The sequence below is a fragment of the Mus musculus genome, chromosome 5 (genome assembly GCF_000001635.26).
Source record: "Mus musculus strain C57BL/6J chromosome 5, GRCm38.p6 C57BL/6J".
Classification (NCBI taxonomy): Eukaryota; Metazoa; Chordata; class Mammalia; order Rodentia; family Muridae; genus Mus; species Mus musculus.
The window spans coordinates 91,830,122-91,852,281 of NC_000071.6; the positions used below are offsets into that span (position 1 = coordinate 91,830,122).

Consider the following 22,160-nt stretch of genomic DNA (forward strand, 5'->3'; position numbering starts at 1 on the left):
CTGTGGTAATTTGTAAAGTCCTTAAAACATATGCTGAGAAATGGTCAAGTTGGGTCATATGGTCATCAAAACGTTTCCCACAAACACAGATTCTTTCATCGGGCAGTCTTGTTCTTAGGCATTTATCAAAGATAAATGAAAGCTTGTGCCACATAAACACCTAGTCCCAAATGTTCGTCTCAGCTTTATTTAAAATCACCACTGCCGCCAGAGAAAACAGCCCTGATGAGTAGATAAGTAAACGAGATACACACACTCAGTGGAAGGGTATTCAGTCCAAAAGGAACAAAGGGTTGGCACACGCAACAGTGTATATGTATCTCAAAGGAAATATGCCAAATAAAAGACGCCAATCACAGGAAGGTGAGTGCTTTATGATATAATCTACAGGAACACTTCAGAAAAGACTGCCCTGCAGAGAGAATCAGAAGAGAGGTCACCAGGGCTGAGAATAAAGAGAGTCCCACAGAGGGGCTCCAGAGAACAGTTGAAGGTGGCAGAAGTCTTTTATATGTTGGTTGCAGTAGTGATCGTAGAATTGAATGTATTTATTACAATAGATATCACTTATCGCATTCCTCTAGGGACCACTCAAGGAACAAAAGTAGAATCCAAGACTCAAGAGAGCGAGGGGACTTAAGGCACCACGGCTCAAGGATTCTTCACTGAGCTTCTCTGAAGCTTTTATGCTCCATGGTTTGGAGTTCAGAGCAGGGACAGAAAAACAAGGATAAACATGCAGAGTATTTCTCAACACTATCCAGATGTGTTCAGAATACAGAAGGTTTCATAGGCAAATAGAGGCTATTTGCAAAATGGCCTTGAGCTAAGCTGTGTTGTAGGGCAGAGTTCTTGCTCAAGGGATACTTTGGGCAGGTCAAGGCATTCCTCCCAGGGGAAAAAAAAACAGTTCTTTGGGAACAGAGTTCACACAACAGAATAGTAGTAGAGCAAATTCTATTATATGTAGGCTGCAATCATATATATATATATATATATATATATATATATATATATATATACCTAAAAGAACAAATCTCACAGTATATAAGTTGTTATTCTTAAATACATAGCTTTTAAATACTTCAAACCTCAAGTCAGGCTGGCTTTCTATGACTTTTCTTGACTGGGTTAAATCGTCTTCTTAGTTCTCATAGCACATGGTACCTAGGTCATTTCCCAGTAGACCGTACTCTGTTGAATTTCCCATTTGTTAGTTGAGCTTTGCATTACTATGACAATGAAAGACTGAAAAGATGACCTTTATATGTTTTATTTATCTTACAATTGGGGGTGGTGCTTAAGGGCATGGCAGCAGCTTCAGCTCAGCTCTCAGCTGCATCTCATGTGACGGATAGCAGTGGTGCCAGTGCCTGTAGGATCAAGACAACAGACAATTATTTCCAAGCTGTCTTAGTTATGATTACTACTGCTGTGATGAAACACTGTGGCCAAAAGCAACTTGGGGAGGAAAGGGCTTGTTTGGTTACCCCTCCACACCACTGTTTATGGAAGGAAGTCAGGACAGGAACTCAAACAGGGCACAAATCTGGAGGCTGGAGCTGATATAGGGGTCACGGTGCTGCCTACCAACTTATCATGGCCTGCTCAGTCTGCTTTCTTATGGAATCCAGGACCCCAGCCTAGGGTTGACACCACCCACAGTAGGCTGCCCCCTCCCCTATCAATCACCAATTAAGAAAATACCCTATAGGCTTGCCTACAGCCCTATCTAATGAAGACATTTTCTTAATTGAGGCTCCCTCCTCTGAAGATAACTTGACCTTGTATCAAGTTGACATAAAACTTTAGCTTGTTTCAAGTTGATATAAAGCTTCCTAGATCAATTTACCATCTGTCAGCTTGACACAAACAAAGCACTGTTAAGCCACAACCTTTCCTTTCTTCTTCACCCCCAATATTATACATTGAGATCAACATCATAAAATATTTTCAAACTTAAAAGTGTCCTCAGGCTCAGCCTCAGCAGCAGCAGCGGTCGCCATCTTGGTTCCGGGACTCAGCAGAACTTAGGAAATTAGTCTGAACAGGTTAGAGGGTGCGCCAGAGAACCGGACAGCTTCTGGGACGGGCAGAAGCACAGAGCCGCTGAGGCAGCACTTTTGGCGGGCCGCAGACAGCCGGCCACCGTCCGGACCAGAGGACAGGTGTCCGCCTGGCTCGGGAGACGGCCTCAGCCTCAGGAGCAGCGGTCACCATCTTGGTTCCAGGACTCCCTGGAACTTAGGATTTTAGTCTGCACAGGTGAGAGTCTGCACCACAGAAGCTGACAGCTTCTGGGAACTGCCAAAGCAACACAGCTTCTGAGAGAGGCCCTGTTTTGGGCCTTCTTCTTCGACCAGGAGGAGGTCCAAAAACAAGATATCTGCGCACCTTCCCTGTAAGAGAGCTTGCCAGCAGAGAGTGCTCTGAGCACTGAAACTCAGAGGAGAGAATCTGTCTCCCAGGTCTGCTGAGAGACGGTAACAGAATCACCAGAAGAACAATCTCTAAACAGAGTCAACTATAACTACTAACTCCAGAGATTACCAGATGGCGAAAGGTAAACGTAGGAATCCTACTAACAGGAACCAAGACCACTCACCATCATCAGAACCCAGCACTCCCACTTCGCCCAGTCCAGGGCACCCCAACACACCCGAAAACCTAGACCTAGATTTAAAAGCATATCTCATGATGATGGTAGAGGACATCAAGAAGGACTTTAATAAATCACTTAAAGAAATACAGGAGAACACTGCTAAAGAGTTACAAGTCCTTAAAGAAAAACAGGAAAACACAATCAATCAGGTAGAAGTCCTTACAGAAAAAGAGGAAAAAACATACAAACAGGTGATGGAAATGAACAAAACCATACTAGACCTAAAAAGGGAAGTAGAAACAATAAAGAAAACTCAAAGTGAGGCAACACTGGAGATAGAAACCCTAGGAAAGAAATCTGGAACCATATATTTGAGCATCAGCAACAGAATACAAGAGATGGAAGAGAGAATCTCAGGTGCAGAAGATTTCATAGAGAACATCGGCACAACAATCAAAGAAAATGGAAAATGCAAAAAGATCCTAACTCAAAATATCCAGGAAATCCAGGACACAATGAGAAGACCAAACCTACGGATAATAGGAGTGGATGAGAATGAAGATTTTCAACTCAAAGGACCAGCAAACATCTTCAACAAAATTATTGAAGAAAACTTCCCAAATATAAAGAAAGAGATACCTATGAACATACAAGAAGCCTACAGAACTCCAAATAGACTGGACCAGAAAAGAAATTCCTCCCGACACATAATAATCAGAACAACAAATGCACTAAATAAAGATAGAATACTAAAAGCGGTAAGGGAAAAAGGTCAAGTAACATACAAAGGCAAGCCTATCAGAATTACACCAGATTTTTCACCAGAGACTATGAAAGCCAGAAGAGCCTGGACAGATGTTATACAGACACTAAGAGAACACAATTCCAGCCCAGGCTACTATACCCAGCCAAACTCTCAATTACCATAGATGGAGAAACCAAAGTATTCCACGACAAAACCAAATTCACACATTATCTCTCCACGAATCCAGCCCTTCAAAGGTTAATAACAGAAAAAAACCAATACAAGAACGGGAACAATGCCCTAGAAAAAACAAGAAAGTAATCCTTCAACAAACCTAAAAGAAGACAGCCACAAGAACAGAATGCCAACTTTAACAACAAAAATAACAGGAAGCAACAATTACTTTTCCTTAATATCTCTTAACATCAATGGTCTCAACTCCCCAATAAAAAGACATAGACTAACAAACTGGCTACACAAACAAGACCCAACATTTTGCTGTTTACAGGAGACACATCTCAGAGAAAAAGATAGACACTACCTCAGAATAAAAGGCTGGAAAACAATTTTCCAAGCAAATGGTATGAAGAAACAAGCTGGAGTAGCCATCCTAATATCTGATAAGATTGACTTCCAACCCAAAGTCATCAAAAAAGACAAGGAGGGGCACTTTGTTCTCATCAAAGGTAAAATCCTCCAAGAGGAACTCTCAATTCTGAATATCTATGCGCCAAATACAAGGGCAGCCACATTCATTAAAGAAACTTTAGTAAAGCTCAAAGCACACATTGCACCTCACACAATAATAGTGGGAGACTTCAACACACCACTTTCACCAATGGACAGATCATGGAAACAGAAACTAAACAGGGACACACTGAAACTAACAGAAGTGATGAAACAAATGGATCTGACAGATATCTACAGAACATTTTATCCTAAAACAAAAGGATATACCTTCTTCTCAGCACCTCATGGTACCTTCTCCAAAATTGACCACATAATAGGTCACAAAACAGGCCTCAACAGATTCAAAAATATTGAAATTGTCCCATGTATCCTATCAGATCACCATGCACTAAGGCTGATCTTCAATAACAAAAAAAATAACAGAAAGCCAACACTCACGTGGAAACTGAACAACACTCTTCTCAATGATACCTTGGTCAAGGAAGGAATAAAGAAAGAAATTAAAGACTTTTTAGAGTTTAATGAAAATGAAGCCACAACGTACCCAAACCTTTGGGACACAATGAAAGCATTTCTAAGAGGGAAACTCATAGCTCTGAGTGCCTCCATGAAGAAACGGGAGAGAGCACATACTAGCAGCTTGACAACACATCTAAAAGCTCTAGAAAAAAAGGAAGCAAATTCACCCAAGAGGAGTAGACGGCAGGAAATAATCAAACTCAGGGGTGAAATCAACCAAGTGGAAACAAGAAGAACTATTCAAAGAATTAACCAAACGAGGAGTTGGTTCTTTGAGAAAATCAACAAGATAAACCCTTAGCTAGACTTACTAGAGGGCACAGAGACAAAATCCTAATTAACAAAATCAGAACTGAAAAGGGAGACATAACAACAGATCCTGAAGAAATCCAAAACACCATCAGATCCTTCTACAAAAGGCTATACTCAACAAAACTGGAAAACCTGGACGAAATGGACAAATTTCTGGACAGATACCAGGTACCAAAGTTGAATCAGGATCAAGTTGACCTTCTAAACAGTCCCATATCCCCTAAAGAAATAGAAGCAGTTATAAATAGTCTCCCAGCCAAAAAAAGCCCAGGACCAGACGGGTTTAGTGCAGAGTTCTATCAGACCTTCAAAGAAGATCTAATTCCAGTTCTGCACAAACTTTTTCACAAGATAGAAGTAGAAAGTACTCTACCCAACTCATTTTATGAAGCCACTATTACTCTGATACCTAAACCACAGAAAGATCCAACAAAGATAGAGAACTTCAGACCAATTTCTCTTATGAATATCGATGCAAAAATCCTCAATAAAATTCTCGCTAACCGAATCCAAGAACACATTAAAGCAATCATCCATCCTGACCAAGTAGGTTTTATTCCAGGAATGCAGGGATGGTTTAATATACGAAAATCCATCAATGTAATCCACTATATAAACAAACTCAAAGACAAAAACCACATGATCATCTCGTTGGATGCAGAAAAAGCATTTGACAAGATCCAACACCCATTCATGATAAAAGTTCTGGAAAGATCAGGAATTCAAGGCCCATACCTAAACATGATAAAAGCAATCTACAGCAAACCAGTAGCCAACATCAAAGTAAATGGAGAGAAGCTGGAAGCAATCCCACTAAAATCAGGGACTAGACAAGGCTGCCCACTTTCTCCCTACCTTTTCAACATAGTACTTGAAGTATTAGCCAGAGCAATTCGACAACAAAAGGAGATCAAGGGGATACAAATTGGAAAGGAGGAAGTCAAAATATCACTTTTTGCAGATGATATGATAGTATATATAAGTGACCCTAAAAATTCCACCAGAGAACTCCTAAACCTGATAAACAGCTTCGGTGAAGTAGCTGGATATAAAATTAACTCAAACAAGTCAATGGCCTTTCTCTACACAAAGAATAAACAGGCTGAGAAAGAAATTAGGGAAACAACACCCTTCTCAATAGTCTCAAATAATATAAAATATCTCGGCGTGACTCTAACTAAGGAAGTGAAAGATCTGTATGATAAAAACTTCAAGTCTCTGAAGAAAGAAATTAAAGAAGATCTCAGAAGATGGAAAGATCTCCCATGCTCATGGATTGGCAGGATCAATATTGTAAAAATGGCTATCTTGCCAAAAGCAATCTACAGATTCAATGCAATCCCCATCAAAATTCCAACTCAATTCTTCAACGAATTAGAAGGAGCAATTTGCAAATTCATCTGGAATAACAAAAAACCTAGGATAGCAAAAACTCTTCTCAAGGATAAAAGAACCTCTGATGGAATCACCATGCCTGAGCTAAAGCTTTACTACAGAGCAATTGTGGTAAAAACTGCATGGTACTGGTATAGAGACAGACAAGTAGACCAATGGAATAGAATTGAAGACCCAGAAATGAACCCACACACCTATGGTCACTTGATCTTCGACAAGGGAGCTAAAACCATCCAGTGGAAGAAAGACAGCATTTTCAACAAATGGTGCTGGCACAACTGGTTGTTATCATGTAGAAGAATGCGAATCGATCCATACTTATCTCCTTGTACTAAGGTCAAATCTAAATGGATCAAAGAACTTCACATAAAACCAGAGACACTGAAACTTATAGAGGAGAAAGTGGGGAAAAGCCTTGAAGATATGGGCACAGGGGAAAAATTCCTGAACAGAACAGCAATGGCTTGTGCTGTAAGATCGAGAATTGACAAATGGGACCTAATGAAACTCCAAAGTTTCTGCAAGGCAAAAGACACCGTCAATAAGACAAAGAGACCACCAACAGATTGGGAAAGGATCTTTACCTATCCTAAATCAGATAGGGGACTAATATCCAACATATATAAAGAACTCAAGAAGGTGGACTTCAGAAAATCAAACAACCCCATTAAAAAATGGGGCTCAGAACTGAACAAAGAATTCTCACCTGAGGAATACCGAATGGCAGAGAAGCACCTGAAAAAATGTTCAACATCCTTAATCATCAGGGAAATGCAAATCAAAACAACCCTGAGATTCCACCTCACACCAGTCAGAATGTCTAAGATCAAAAATTCAGGTGACAGCAGATGCTGGCGAGGATGTGGAGAAAGAGGAACACTCCTCCATTGTTGGTGGGATTGCAGGCTTGTACAACCACTCTGGAAATCCGTCTGGCGGTTCCTCAGAAAATTGGACATAGTACTACCGGAGGATCCAGCAATACCTCTCCTGGGCATATATCCAGAAGATGCCCCAACTGGTAAGAAGGACACATGCTCCACTATGTTCATAGCAGCCTTATTTATAATAGCCAGAAGCTGGAAAGAACCCAGATGCCCCTCAACAGAGGAATGGATACAGAAAATGTGGTACATCTACACAATGGAGTACTACTCAGCTATTAAAAAGAATGAATTTATGAAATTCCTAGCCAAATGGATGGACCTGGAGGGCATCATCCTGAGTGAGGTAACACATTCACAAAGGAACTCACACAATATGTACTCACTGATAAGTGGATATTAGCCCAAAACCTAGGATACCCAAGATATAAGATACAATTTCCTAAACACATGAAACTCAAGAAAAATGAAGACTGAAGTGTGGACACTATGCCCCTCCTTAGAAGTGGGAACAAAACACCCTTGGAAGGAGTTACAGAGACAAAGTTTGGAGCTGAGATGAAAGGATGGACCATGTAGAGACGGCCTTATCCAGGGATCCACCCCATAATCAGCATCCAAACGCTGACACCATTGCATACACTAGCAAGATTTTATCGAAAGGACCCAGATGTAGCTGTCTCTTGTGAGACTATGCCGGGGCCTAGCAAACACAGAAGTGGATGCCCACAGTCAGCTAATGGATGGATCACAGGGCTCCCAATGGAGGAGCTAGAGAAAGTACCCAAGGAGCTAAAGGGATCTGCAACCCTATAGGTGGATCAACATTATGAACTAACCAGTACCCCGGAGCTCTTGACTCTAGCTGCATATGTATCAAAAGATGGCCTAGTCGGCCATCACTGGAAAGAGAGGCCCATTGGACACACAAACTTTATATGCCCCAGAACAGGGGAACGCCAGGGCCAAAAAGGGGGAGTGGGTGGGTAGGGGAGTGGGGGTGGGTGGGTATGGGGGACTTTTGGTATAGCATTGGAAATGTAAATGAGCTAAATACCTAATAAAAAATGGAAAGAAAAAAAAAGTGTCCTCAGTCTTACAAATTCCAACACTTTAACATTTCAGTCTCTTTAAAACAACCCAAAATGTCTTTTAAAATTCAGTCTTGTCCCTTAACTATGGGCTAGCTATAAAAAAAAAAAAAATCAAAAATAAATACTTTCTTGGAAGAACCATGGCACAGTCACAATCTGAACAAAGCAAGAGCAAACTCCAACTGTGTAAACAACTCAGTATCCAATATCTGGGATCCACTCACAATCTTCAGGGCTTCTCCAAAGTGCTTGGGTCACTTCTCCAGCTCTGCCCTCTGCAGCACACACAGCTTGCCTTCTAGGCTCAGGCCAGTTCCACTCCACATCTGCTGCTGTTCTCCGTGGTCATCACATAATAGTGGCATCTCCAAAATGCTGGGGTCCCTTGCTGCAACTTGGCTGCACCTTCACAAATAGCCTCTTCTGGGCACTCTTCTGGGACTCCAGCCCAGTCACATAGTGACAAGCCTCAGCTATCCCCCATGACCCTGTCATGCCTTCAAAATCAGCACCACCTGGGTGACTCTTCCATGATCAAGTCCCACTGCCAGCAGAAGATACACCACTGGCCACCACTGGAACCCAGTGTCTGTGTGCTGAGTGTGAGAAAATACTTGGCAGAAGATTCCACATCAATGATGTGGGTCTCTTCTGAATCGCTGCTGATTTCTCAGCTCCAGCTGACCAGCATCAACTGTGCCAGTAAAGCAAAGGGTTTACTTCAGTGGTTCTAGTCTCTTGTTAATTAGTCACAGTTGAATCTTCAGCCCAGCTAGCCAGAACCATAGATTCTCAACTCACTTGCAAGCAGTCCTGGTAGAGTCTTTAAGTGACTCGCAAACTTCCCTCTGAAACTTCACAAACCAAGCCTCGATCATCTGCATTTCCTTCGTATCTCCCAAGCTCCCTCAGAACAGCTCATCGAGCTTTGAACACTCAATGGCTTTTCTAGCCCAAATTTTCAAAGTCCTTCCCAAAACAACATGCTCAGGTCTGCTGCAGCAATACTCCACTATCTTCGTACCAACTTGCCTTAGTGAGGGTTTCTATTCCTGCCATGAATCACTGTGGCCAAAGGCAAGTTAGGGAGGAAAGGGTTTATTTGGCTAACATTCCCATCTTACTGTTCTTTATGGAAGGAAGTTAAGACAGAAACTCAAACAGGGCAGGATCCTGAAGGCAGGACTGATGCAGAGGCCATAGAGAAAGTGTGCTATTTACCGGCTTCCTCAGCCTGCTTTCTTATAGAACGCAGCAGCACCAGCCCAGGGATGGCCCCACCCACAAAGGGCTGGGTCCTCCCCCATCAACCAAGGATTCAGAGAATAACCTATAGGCTTGCCTACAGCCACATCTTATGAAAGCATTTTCTTAATTGAGGTTCCCTCCTCTCAGATAACTTCAGTTTTGTCAAACTGATGTAAAACTAACCCTCACCCAAGCCAAGAGCAAGCAACAGAAAGAAGGGTCTCACCATTACACTCAAGACCTCACCACCAATTCCCAGGGCCTTCCATTCTAACCTCCTTCCCAAGGGCTCCAACACTTCACATCAGCGTCAGGCTGCAGACCCCCAGAGGCCTAGGGCCTTCCATTATAACTTAACTTCCCAAGGGCTCCAACACCTCACAACAGCATCAGGCTGCAGACCCAGCCTTTTATGGACCCTTAGGGAACCCTCAGACCAAGCCCCCAAACTACAGCATTGCTCAAAGTAGTATTTGCATTTTTATATGTCTGGCCCCCTGCTGGATAGTGCACTCATTAAAGTAGGAAGCCACATTTTATTTGTCTTGCCTCCCTTCCTCTCCCACCCTCTCCATTCAGCTAGCATATTGATCAGTTGATGATCAATGAGGTTTCTCCTCTGTTCTGCTCAATGGGCTATCTAATGAAGTCCCCTGCTAAGTTCAGAATCTTGCCTCAAAAGTTAGCCTTGTCAAAACTCTCTATCTTCCCTTTCTTCCAAGAAAATATGGCTACATAACTCTTAATAAGGCATCCGTGACTAGTGGTGTGCACAGAAGTTTTAGCATAAATCCTTAATATTTATTTATGTAAAAGATAGGACCGTAATGGTAGGGTTTTTAGACAAACTAACAAGCTTGTTTTTTGAGGGAGATACTGATCACTGTGTCTTGAATATATGTAAAGATCACTAATAATTATATAAGAGTGCATGCAAGTTTTAAAGTCAGGAGTTATGAGGTATTTCATAAGTCGTTGGTTTTTTTTTCCTAGTAACTTCTACAAGTCTGTTATTTAGTAAAGAGAAGATAAAATTGGGAAGGGCAAATATGACCTCTCTAGTACAGCCTTTTTCTGGTACCACTGGGTTCCTTTTGCACATGACTTTTAAGATAAACTGAACCCCACTGCCTCTGTTTGAGAACTCTTCAGTGAAAAGAATGAGGTGACAATTGGAGGAAGACATTGTAAGAGAACAGGAGGCTGCCTTCATTTCTGCTCCACTCACTGAAAACTCCTGCCACGCACATAATCCTTCCTTAAACAGCTACCACCTATTCAAGGCTGTGTAACTTATGAAATGGGTCTTTCAGAGTAGCTGAGAAGGGAAGGAAAGACCTTGCACGTCCTGAGCATTTGCTTGTCTTCCACGGTACTCTTAAAAGCATATGCTTAACCCTTTGTGTCCCAGCTGGCTCACCTTTTATCCTGCTAGTCACAGTTTGGGGTCAGGGAAGCCAGAGGGAAAGGTTGACTGGGTGGGACAATACTTGTCCTGGTTAGGTTTCTGTCAAGTTGGCACAAGCTAGAGTTCCCCGGGAAGAGGAGCCTCAGCTGAGAAAATGCTTCTATCAGACAGCCCGCAGGAAAGTCTATGAGTCATTTGCTTGATTAATGTCTGATGTGGATTAGCACAGTCTCCTGTGGGCGATACCATCCCAGAGCACGTGGTCCTGAGATGGAGAAGAAAGGAAAGTTAGCAAGCCATGGGGAACAAACCAGCAAGCAACATTCCTCCATGGCTTCTGCTTCAGTTGCAGCCTCCACATTTTTTTGCCTATAGGTTCCTGCCTTGCTTGAGTTCCACCTTGGCTTTCCTCAAAGGATTGTGACTTGGGACATGTGTCTTATAGAAGCAATGGACGCCAGGTGAAGACACTTGCCGCACACCAACTCTAAGCATCAAAATCGTCATGGATAAGACTATAATCAGAGACCACCCTGTACAAAGCTTTCCTGGGAAATGGGGCTTTGATTTTTTTCCAATTCTAAGACTTACCGGGTCTTGTTTACTTCCTGATGCTGTGATTAAAACGCTGGCCACAAGCAACTTGAGTAAGAGAGGGTCTTTTTAGCATTAAGGACACACAGAGTCTACCATGAAGGGTAGGTAAGAACTCAAAGCAGGAACCGGGAGACAGGAGCCGAGGCAGAGACTACGGATGAAAGCTGTTTATTGGCTGGCTCTCCAAGGCTGGCTCAGCTTGCTTTGTTATAAAAAAAAAAACAAAAAACAAAAAAAAAAAACAAAAAACAAACAGGCCTTTCCTACCTAGAGATGGCACCAGTCATCACAGGCTGGACCTTCCCACACCACTCATCAATCAGGAAAATGCCCCCACAGTCTTGTTCCTAGGCCAATCTGACAGAGGCAATGCCTCCATTAAGGTTCTATGTTCCCATGTGACTCCAGTTTGTGTCACATTGCCAAACTAATCAGCACAGTGGCCTTATTTTGACAAGTTATTTCCTAAAAATATAGCAAAAGGGCATATATTAATAAAGCGGTATAAATAAGTAAATATTGCACATATTAGCAATTATCCTATGTACTGTTATTCTATATTTAAAGCCACATAATAACTTTTAGAATCCACTAGAGGGGAAGCACCCTTCCCCTGGACAATGGGTGTATGCCCCTAGCCCAGGCCTATTGACCTATAACAGAATACCAAAGTATCTTTTCAAACGCTTTACAAGACATTTCTGTCTGTAAGAGTCCCTTTAGTTTTCTTAATTAGAAGGAGGAAGATGGAGAAGAATTCGCATCACTGTCTTACAGATGAGGAACTGGAGCTGGAGGAAGCTGCACCGAGAACACACAACTGCTCTTCATTTCTCTTCCGTAGAAACTGTACTCTCGTCAAACATCCGGCAGCTTCACAGCCAGCCATGCCAGGGGCATTCAGGCCTTGACTCAGTGACTCCAGGCTCCTGACTTCCCAATATTTGTCTTCTGGGTCTTTATTTACACGGTGGGGGGCAGAAGTAAATGTGATTTCAGCTTTTGAGCCTCCTTAATAACTTGCCAGTAGCCCCACAACCCCCCATCCTGCCGGGTGGATTCTGTCCTCCCAACCTCAACTCCAGAGGACAAGACCGTGAAGTCTAAGACATCCCTGAAAAAAGAAGGTTATCCCCCCACCCCCTGCTTGAATGTAGGTCACACCCTTTTATGAATATCAGCTCTAGCCACAGAAACTCTATCCCTCTGTGTCCTATGGGTCTTGGGCAACCTTGACCAGTTTACAAAGAATTATAATCTGCCTAAAGTACAGACTACTGACCAGGCCACCAGGGTTCCCTTTTTCTCTCCTGGTCTTTACGATAAAACTGATGTTCTTCAGCAAGAGAATCCAGATGACTTTTGGATCTTATTCCATTAGCAATCAGTTTAAATTCACTTAATACTCTAACAGCAAGAAAAGCTTTTAAAAAAAATGCCATTTAAGACTGAGACTTGCTTAGAGTTAATGTTTGCAGATTCGGTACTATTTTTGTCAGAGAATTAGCATATATTCCGCCCCATCCAAATCACTTTCTCCTTCTCCTCTCTGCCCTTTTCCAGAACTCCCAGAATTGGCTGGAATATAGAGCAGAATTTCCCACAATTCACAGACATCGCCCATCTGTCTCTAATTTTCCAAAATGACAAACCAAAATGGCCCTGAGAGCCAAAAATGTTATTTCCTTCTTCTCTCTGGCAGCCTGGTTAGGCCGGTGGGTTTTCTTTTTCTTTAGCATAAGGAAGGCATTTTAAAGCTGAGCTGAGAAAAGAGAAAACAGACTCAAAGTAGCTCATTACTGGGCTACTGATGAGAACTTGTAAGAAGCTGGACCCTTCAAATCCAGGTGATGGCTGTCAGCCCGGCGATGATCTGAGACTCATAGAAATTACTGCACTTCCCTACAAAATATGAACGGGAAGCTGTCCTCTGGGTCTGGGAGCAGCCCTCCAACACAGGGCAGAGTCTCTGCCCTGCTGACTTTTATTTGGCAATGGAAGTTAGTGACTTTGTCTCTCAGGACAAGGACTTTCTGACCTAAACCACCATCTCTCAAAAGAAACAGATTCTAAATGTGTTTGTTTCAGAGGACCTTAAAATATGCTGAGGTCGTAAGGGGAAGAGGGAGAGGGGGAGAGGGGGAGGGGGGGGGGAAGGGGGAGGGGCTGGACACAACTCCAAAACATCAAGGATAGTTGACCAACCTACGATTCTAATTGCTTTGCTTGACTGGATTATTCCTTTGGAGGGTTTCTGACAGAAGATGCAGAAGAAGAAAAAAAGAAAAAAAAGAAAAAAAAAACACTCAGGAAATGGGCACATAGAACTGGTCATATTTTTATAGAAGAAATGGGCCCGACAGAAAATAGAGCATCCAGAGAATATTTAAACTCAGGAATCCTTAGCTCTAATCCCAGGCTTAACTTGAGGCCCATTGAGCCTGACTCTTCACTCACTTTCGGGAGCCAGGAGTGATCGTAGCATCCCCCTGGGACGGTCACAGGAGAGACCTTGAGCACCAGTAAACATGCAGTACCTGGTACAAAAGAATGCAGTTAAAAGTCAGAGTTGCGTCTGCTTTTAGGTGGCCAGTTGTCTAAACACCTCCGCTAAAAGCACAGATTGAAGAGGTAACCTGGTTTACCAGGAATGAGCTCTCAGGCAATGAAGGACAGGAAGGGATGGCAAGGAAGGATAGAAGGAGTCCGGAAGGCCAGGATGCAAGTTCTCGATCAAGGCCACTGCTGTGTATAGCTGCCATTGCCTCTGAGGGATACTTATGTCCAGAATGGGCTACGGGAAGGACAGCAAAGAATCTCTGTACATGTTTCAGTCCCCCTTTGCAGCAGTGTGGGCCCTGGGGTACTTTCCCTTGCTTTGGCCCACCTCCCCACCCCTGCAAGCCGGAGGCTTGCTTTGAGCAGCTGCAGCTGGAGACGGGCGTGAAACGGAAGAGGAGAAATAAGCTGGGAGCTTGAGATGAGTTGCGACAACTTCCACTGCTGGGGGCTCTCGTGGGGTTACCCACCGCAGCAAGGCGAGCCTCTGCGGTGGTCTTGGGGGACTTTGATGTGGGCACCGGGGTGTTTATTACTATCTCGTCTCGAGGCTAACTTATAGTGTTCCTTTGCTTATTCTAGCCTCCAAAATGACAGGCACCACCTGAATGTCACTTTCCTAAGTAGAAGCCATGCACGCACGCAGCTGTGGAAGATTCCTCCCTGAAGAATCACAGCCCTTTGCTGCCCTAAGAGTGACCTTCAGGAGCAAATATGGAGATAGCATTGAGCAGAGACTGAAGGAAAGGCCACCCAGAGACTGTCACACCTGGTGATTCATCCCATTTATGGTTACCAAACCCAGACACTATTGTGGATGCCAAGAAGTGCATGCTGAAAGGAGCCTGATATGGCTGTCTCCTAAGAGGCCCTGCCAGAGCCTTACAAATACAGAGGCAGATGTTCGCAGCCAACAGTTAGAGAAAGGACTGAAAAAGTTGAAGGGATTTGCAACCCCACAGGAAGAACAACAATATTAACCAACCAGACCCCCCAGCACTCCCAGGGACTAAGCCATCAACGAAGGAGTACACATGGCTCCAGCTATATATATAGCAGAGGATGGCCTTGTCATGCATCAATGGGAGGCAAGGTCCTTGGTCCTATGAAGGCCCGATAGATGCCCCTGTGTAGGGGAACCCAGGGTGGGGAGGTGGGAGTGGGTGGGTTGGTGGAGGGAACACCCTCATAGAAGCAGGGGGAGGGGGATGTGATAGGGTATTTCTGGGAGGGAAGGAAACTGGGAAAGGGGATAACATTTGAAATGTAAATAAAGAAAATATCCAATAAAAAAAAAAAAAGGAGTGTGACCTTCAGAACACTCCTCCTGCCCACTGCCCCTACCTGCTCCACTTTGCTAGTTGGTTTCAACTTAAAATCATTTTCTCCAGGGAGTTTTCCTTGACCCCCTAGGTCAGTCACTCATATGTGCTCCCTAGGAACGGCTTCTGGGTGCTATGTAATCATATCTTACATTAAATGCTTCCTGACGTGTCTGCTCCTTTAGAGATACATGCACGCACATACATACACCATTCAGTCATCAGTTCTATGAGACGAAGAAGAGTGATCTTTTCTTAGTCGATACATTCCCAAAGCTTTGCATACTGCCTGGCACGAAATCTAAGCAATAAGCTTTTGTTCGGTGCGCTGAGACGTGGGTAGATGGATGAAGCTATCAGGATGGGAAGAAGTCAAAACCATATGTGGCTGTTAAAACCTGCCCGGAACTGTGCTGTGCTCATGAGGCCCAAGACTCTCTTTCTTGGTCTGTTGTCTTCAGAGTAATGATTCCAGAATGTTCTCTCCCAGATTTCTTGCCCTGGGAAGGAAACGATGCTCACCCTTTGCTAGAGCTGTCCTAGAGACTTTCCCCTTCTCTGCATCCCTGAGCCCCTCCCAGCTGACCATCTTCCAAGAAGCACTTTGGTTGTTTTGTAAGTGGCTCACCCACGGATAAGCAGTGCTGTTAGACTCATCCTGGCTTTGCGGACAGTTTTTCCCCCTGGGTCTAGCAGCCATCTTCCCTTGTTGCTCAGGCCTGAGGTGATTCCTGTCATTGTGAAGTGTTCGTGTCCTTGCTTCTCAGCTTGTTGACTTGATCACTCTCAAAGGATGCTAGTCCTACACAGAAGCAGTGAGGTGGACCTCGGAGCCTTCTGATGAGTTGGGCTTTGCCCGCGGTGAAGAGCTAAGGACATCTTTTCTTTGGGGAGCAGTCAGAGTGAAAGCTTCTCATTGAACATCACATGACTTCATAAACAGCAAGGAGAACATCTCAGAGTCTGCCTCCTTGTGAGCCCAGGGAAGGAAGGTCACTGCACTGTCTTGAGATTTCAGCAGACAACAGATACCTCCATATTGGCATACAGCCACTGAGGTTTCAATAAGTGGGAGAATAGTAAGATGAGCCCAACGCCATCTCCAAAGGCCAGCAAACCTATGTAAGGGCACTTAGCTTGGATCAGAGGATCCACATTCAGGAACATGCTGATGGTGGATAAGCAGAGCCCACCCCAGTCCCCAGATGAGGGAGACTGCCTGGTTTTCATTCACACCATGGTACTTCTTTCAGTAGCCCCTACTGCCTGTTCTGCCCCAGGGCTCATCTCTGCCCCTACCCCTTTCATCTTCCCACCCGTGTTCCTATCCTTGTTTCTATTTGCTTCTACTATGAAGTTGTCCCTGACCAAAGGGACACATCTTCTTTCTCATCCCTATCCCTGCCTACACTGCATTGCCTGCCTCTCCGGCTGCTTTTAGAGGAAGAAGAGATTTCATTTATGTCTGTATCTTGGCTTCTCTCGGACAGCACCTTGCCTATACTGGGTCCCCTGGTTATTCTGAAAAATTAAGCTGAATGAATACACAAGCAGAAAGAAGAATTATTTAGGACCACATCTCCAATGTGAGGCAGGAGTTCTCTATCAGCCCGAACACAGAGTCATAGTGAGACCATGAGTGGGTGTGGGGTGAGACTGGCTCCGAGTCCTCCTGGGCCATTGCTCCTTGAAACCTTGTTGCCACAAGTCAAGAACAGTACAAACTTCTGATAGGAAACAAAGTTGGTGGAGCAGGATCCTTCCAACTCCAGCCCTGGGTAGCAAAGGCAGAAGTGAGACAGACTAGTGGAATTTGCAGTGGGCTGAAGAAAACATTGCTCCAGATTAGTAGGGGTTGAGACACTTAGAAAGTGACAGATGGGTGGGAGGAAGGACAGAGGTATTTTTCTGAGAGACAGAATCAGTACAATTACTGACCTGGTAGAACCTCTCCAGCCCAACGCTTCCCCCTCCCTCAGTGTGCTCTACCCCACCCCCCATCCCCCACCCCCACCCCCCATTTCCCATTCCCCATCCCCACCCCAGCCTTCCCTCAATTTGTTGCCAAAGATCCTTACTGCTTCCAGGCCTTTGGGCATGCTCCTTCCTCTGTCCTGAATTTACATCTATCTACACCTTGAAATATAAACTCCTTCTCCTCTGTAGATTTTAGATCAAACATTAATCTCCAGTGAGACCTTCGATGGTTACCTTATTGAATGGATGTGCCCCTCTTCACAGCCCATTAATCTCAATGTTCTGGTTTTCTTTTATCATAATATTTATTCGACTTGTAATTATTTCATTTACCTGTCTTTTTACTAGTGGTGCTAAGAGAGATAGTCTTCCTTACCAGAGAACATCCCATTAGGACACAGGGGCCCTTGCCAGCTGGGTCACTGAATTGTCTTTTTCACTTAACATATCATGTGACACCAAGTAGGAGGTCATTGCTGTCAGCTCTATTGTTCCTGTCCCTGATATTTTCAGCAGAATTTCTTTAGGCCTCATAACACTGAGTTGATGCATCAAGCCAGTGACTTGGCCATGAGCTCTTTCACTTTCCAGAGACTTTGCTTTTATCTGGAGCTATCTTGGCCATGAATGCACCCAGGACTGTCTCAGAATTGAGTGGTATGTATCAAAGATGCCATGTAGATCCAAGTTAGCACTTGTGAATAAATCCCTCCTAACTTAAAAAAAAATGCAATTTCATGATTAAAGGGCTTAAAACTAATCAAAACAGGGTTTAAAATAAAACTAGTGGGAACTATGCATACCAAAGAATAACTACTGGCATTTGAATCTTCTAAATAATGTCCTAAACTTTGATTTTACATGAGAAAAAATTACTTGCCAAGCTACATAAAAAAGCATATACTTTCTGGGAGAATTTAGGACAGGAACTTCACCTCAATAGGCCTACAAAGTCTAGAACTTTCCAGATCCCTATTTTTCCTAGGCTCTTTGAATGTTCCCTCATCTAATTTTTCATCATTCTGGGGATGATGCACCATCAGTGGTCTGCTCTTAATTACCCAAACCAAGACTATTAAGTTAATTGAAAACAAAACAAAACAGAAAACATGCCCTAAGCTAAGTTTTTAAATGAGCTTGCATGGCTTGCAAAACTATGATACAATCCCTGCTCAAAACATTAGCAGTGTATGTCTGAGTATGTGTGTGTGTGTGTGTGTGTGTGAGAGAGAGAGAGAGAGAGAGAGAGAGAGAGAGAGCGCATGTGCACACCATCTCAACCATGCCCGGTTTCCTCTAAGCTAGCTTTTAAAACTAGTGAACTCTAAGGAAACTTTTGCTTCCTCCATGGAATCCCAGCAGCTTCAGTGTCATCTTCTGAAGGCTTGAAAACGGGGGAGAGAGAGATGGGCAGACCTATGTAATCATAAGTACAGCACTCTTGCACATGGTCTCAAATACATTTTTAATCACCATTACTTTCAAAAGTAGAGAATGAAGCTTCCCTAGTCACCGCCCCTCACCCCTTCTCCAACCCACTCCTCCCCACCTGTATGGCTCCCCCACACTTACCTCATTATATTCTAGAAGTCTATTACTACTTCACTTCATAGAGATCATTGTTAGGTCCCTAACCCAAGACAACTGGCTAACGGGAGTGCCATTAACATAGCAAAGCAGACACTGGCCATCTTAACTAAGAAGAGGTCTAGCAGGCTTGCCTCCAGCCAGATCTTATGGGGGGGGGGGGAACGTTTTCTCAATAAAAGCTCTCTCCCCTCACGTGACAATAACTTGTGACAAGTTAAGGACACAAAGAGCCTGCCCAGCTGAGAAAGCCAGTGAGTAACATCACTCCATGGTTCCTGCCTCTGCTCCTACCTGAGTCCCTGCCCTGACTTCCCTCAGTGGCATGGCATGAGATATAGGCCAAATAAACCCTCTTTTCCCTCACATCACTTTTGACTGTGATATTTATCACAACACCAGAGACATGCTGGAGCAAGTTCTTAGGCTCGTTAATAGAATAACTTAAAGGCAGTCTCAAGCCTGAGGACAATTTTATTAGTGTTTAGAATAAAACCCTCTGAGCAGCAAGCTGTAAATCTTGGCAACTGTGTGGAAGAGGAAGACAGAAAAGAGAAGAGGGCCATGATGTTTAAATTAAGCTGGGATAGAGGTCAACCATGTGATGGGAAAGCAGTCTCATAGTGGAAAGTAGTCACATGGTAGAGAAGCAGCCACATGGTGGAGAAGCAGCCTCATGGTGGAGAAGCAGCCACATGGTGGAGAAACCCGACCATGTGGTGGAGAAGCACTCCTGTGATAGAGAATCGGCTGCATTGGGGAGAGGGTAGCATTAGATAAATTATGAAAAGGCCCAACAAGTATGAGAAGAAACATACTTGAACTTGTCCAGCATCTTAAAGAAGAGAGATGAGAAGAAGGAAAAGTTATAACTTTCTGGGATCGGACTCAGAAAAGTAGACAGACCCAACAGAACTTCATGGTGGTTCTAGAGAGGCTACAAAGAGGGCAAGGATTCCAGGAAAGAAAGGTACAATGACTCAGTAACTCACAGGTTCTCAGCCTGGGTGTCATGGCCCCCTTGGAGTTGAATGACTCTTTTACAGGGGTCACATGTCAGATACCCTGCATATCAGATATTGACATTGCGATTCATAGCAGTAACAAAATTACAGTAATGAAGTAAGGACCAAAACAATTTTATGGTTGGAGGGGTCACCAAAACATAAGAAACTTCACTAAAGGGTCTTGGCATTGGGAAGGCTGAGAATCACCACATTAACAAGGTAACTCCTATCTCCTTAGCATGGGTGAAGGTGGGCCGCCTTTCCGGAGGAATAACCCCTTAGCCATGTAGGCAACCAGTTCAACTGGATTAAATCTCGAGGAGAAAACAGTGGGGTGTCTTCACCCCCAGACATAGATTCCATGCTTTTCCATGACAACTGTATTAAAGACGGGAAGAAAACAGGGTAGAAAGCAGTATCTAAGCAGCTGACGGAAAGAGAGAGAAGGAAAAGAGATGGCAGGAGGGGGTGGAGGGAGGAAGGCCATGCCTTCTGATTTGGGTCCAAGACAGAAGGAATCCCCAGCAATAGAGGTGATTCATGGCAGAAGGAGGAGTCAAGAGACTTCAGAGAACAACTGGGCAGGCTTGGCAGTGCTGTCTGCTGGAGGCTCTGAAGCACCTGCCTCAGGGGAGGACCTTCAGGAAAGTCCACATACATCCTCCCAGCCTTCCTCAGTAAGGCTTCAGGGAAATCAGGTTTCCTGACGGCTGCTCTCTCGGCCAGCTGATTGCCATGCCGGATTAGATTCTTAAGGAAGGAATCAACAACAGTGTCTTAGTCAGGGTTTCTATTCCTGCACAAACATCATGACCAAGAAGCAAGTTGGGGAGGAAAGGGTTTATTTGGCTTACACTTCCACACTGCTGTTCATCACCAAAGGAAGTCAGGACTGGGACTCAAGCAGGTCAGGAAGCAGGAGCTGATTCAGAGGCCATGGAAGGATGTTCTTTACTGGCTTGCCTCTTCTGGCTTGCTCAGCCTGCTATCTTATCAAACCAAGACTACCAGCCCAGAGATGGTCCCACCCACAAGGGGCCTTTCCCCCTTGATCACTAATTGAGAAAATGCCTTACAGTTGTATCTCATGGAGGCATTTCCTCAACTGAAGCTCCTTTCTCTGTGATAACTTCAGCTGTGTCAAGTTGACACAAAACTAGCCAATACAAACAGTCTATAATGTTCAAACTTCAATGACAAGTCAAAATGACATATTTCCACCCAGGGCCCAAAATAGAACTCAGAGTCCACTCTTTCAACCAGTAAGAGGTGTCTTTCCCTTAAGGGGCCTCAGCAATAAAGACAGGCAGTTGTGGTTCCCTACCAAGGCCTCATAGTGGAAGGTCTCAAGTTGGAGGTTCCTGCTCAGTGCCCTCCAGGGCTGATAGAGTTGCAAACACAAGTCTCCGTGGCATGAGATGCAGGGCTCTGCTGAAAGTCTCGTGGAGAAGTTGTTGCTGCAGAGTCACAGGTTTGGGCTGAGCCTCGGGGTCAAGCGGAGGTGCAGAGTCCCACAGGCCACTTCTGGCCAATTCCAAGAAGAGCAATTACTTCCAGGAGAATAACTACTTCAGAAGTTGAATCCTCCATACACAAGGCGAGAATTGTATTCTCCTGATGTCCTCTGGTCACCTTGAGTTGAAAACCATTCCCGGAATTTCATGCTGTCTTCAAATAAATGAGCCTTATCAGTTCCCATCAAAAATTAGTTTATAGTGCCTTTCAAAGTGTATGATACTATCTGATAGAAAATATTGTTTGCAGATACGACAAATCTAGCAAACTGTCATCTACTACCAAGTTCATTTTGTGTCAAAGACATTAATATTTTCCCCTAACTTGACCAGTTCCTTACAGTTTTAGGGATCTGGTGATAATGGTAAGAGGGTGTCTTTTTCTTTTCCTCTTGGTGGGCCTTGAGCCTCAGGCTTCTACACTAACACATTGGCAACACGAGACCAGCTGCTGTGAAGACGAAACTTTTCTAAAACACAAAATTCTGGGAAGCAAAAACAATCAAGAGTTGATCCCCTAGGAAGGGATTTCCAGATGGGAGCGTAGTTCCGGGGTAGTGTGGGGAACGGGACAGGGACAGAGAGAAGGACAAAGGCTGCAGATCCCGAATGTCTGTTCTTTGCTAACACCAGGAAAGACCACAAGTTATCTTAGTGGTTTCATAACAGATTTTAGAGTTTCTGTTTGAGTCGGTGTTAA

General features: G+C 44.0%; 1 long non-coding RNA gene across 4 annotated transcripts; it reads right to left on the minus strand.

Moving 5' to 3' along the window:
* Positions 1 to 1,257: 1,257 nt before the first annotated feature.
* On the minus strand, positions 1,258 to 20,829 carry Gm36303. 4 transcript variants are annotated; one of them, XR_880422.1, is made up of 5 exons: positions 20,801 to 20,829; positions 13,952 to 14,031; positions 12,270 to 12,451; positions 10,910 to 11,162; positions 1,258 to 1,373 (listed from the first exon to the last, which is right to left on the minus strand). It is a non-coding gene; the product is annotated as a predicted gene, 36303 (long non-coding RNA). The 4 variants fall into 4 exon arrangements; XR_880421.2 differs by lacking the exon at positions 20,801 to 20,829 and having other exon boundaries at positions 13,952 to 14,796; XR_880423.1 differs by lacking the exons at positions 12,270 to 12,451; positions 13,952 to 14,031 and having other exon boundaries at positions 20,801 to 20,827.
* Between the last annotated feature and the right edge of the window lie 1,331 nt (positions 20,830 to 22,160).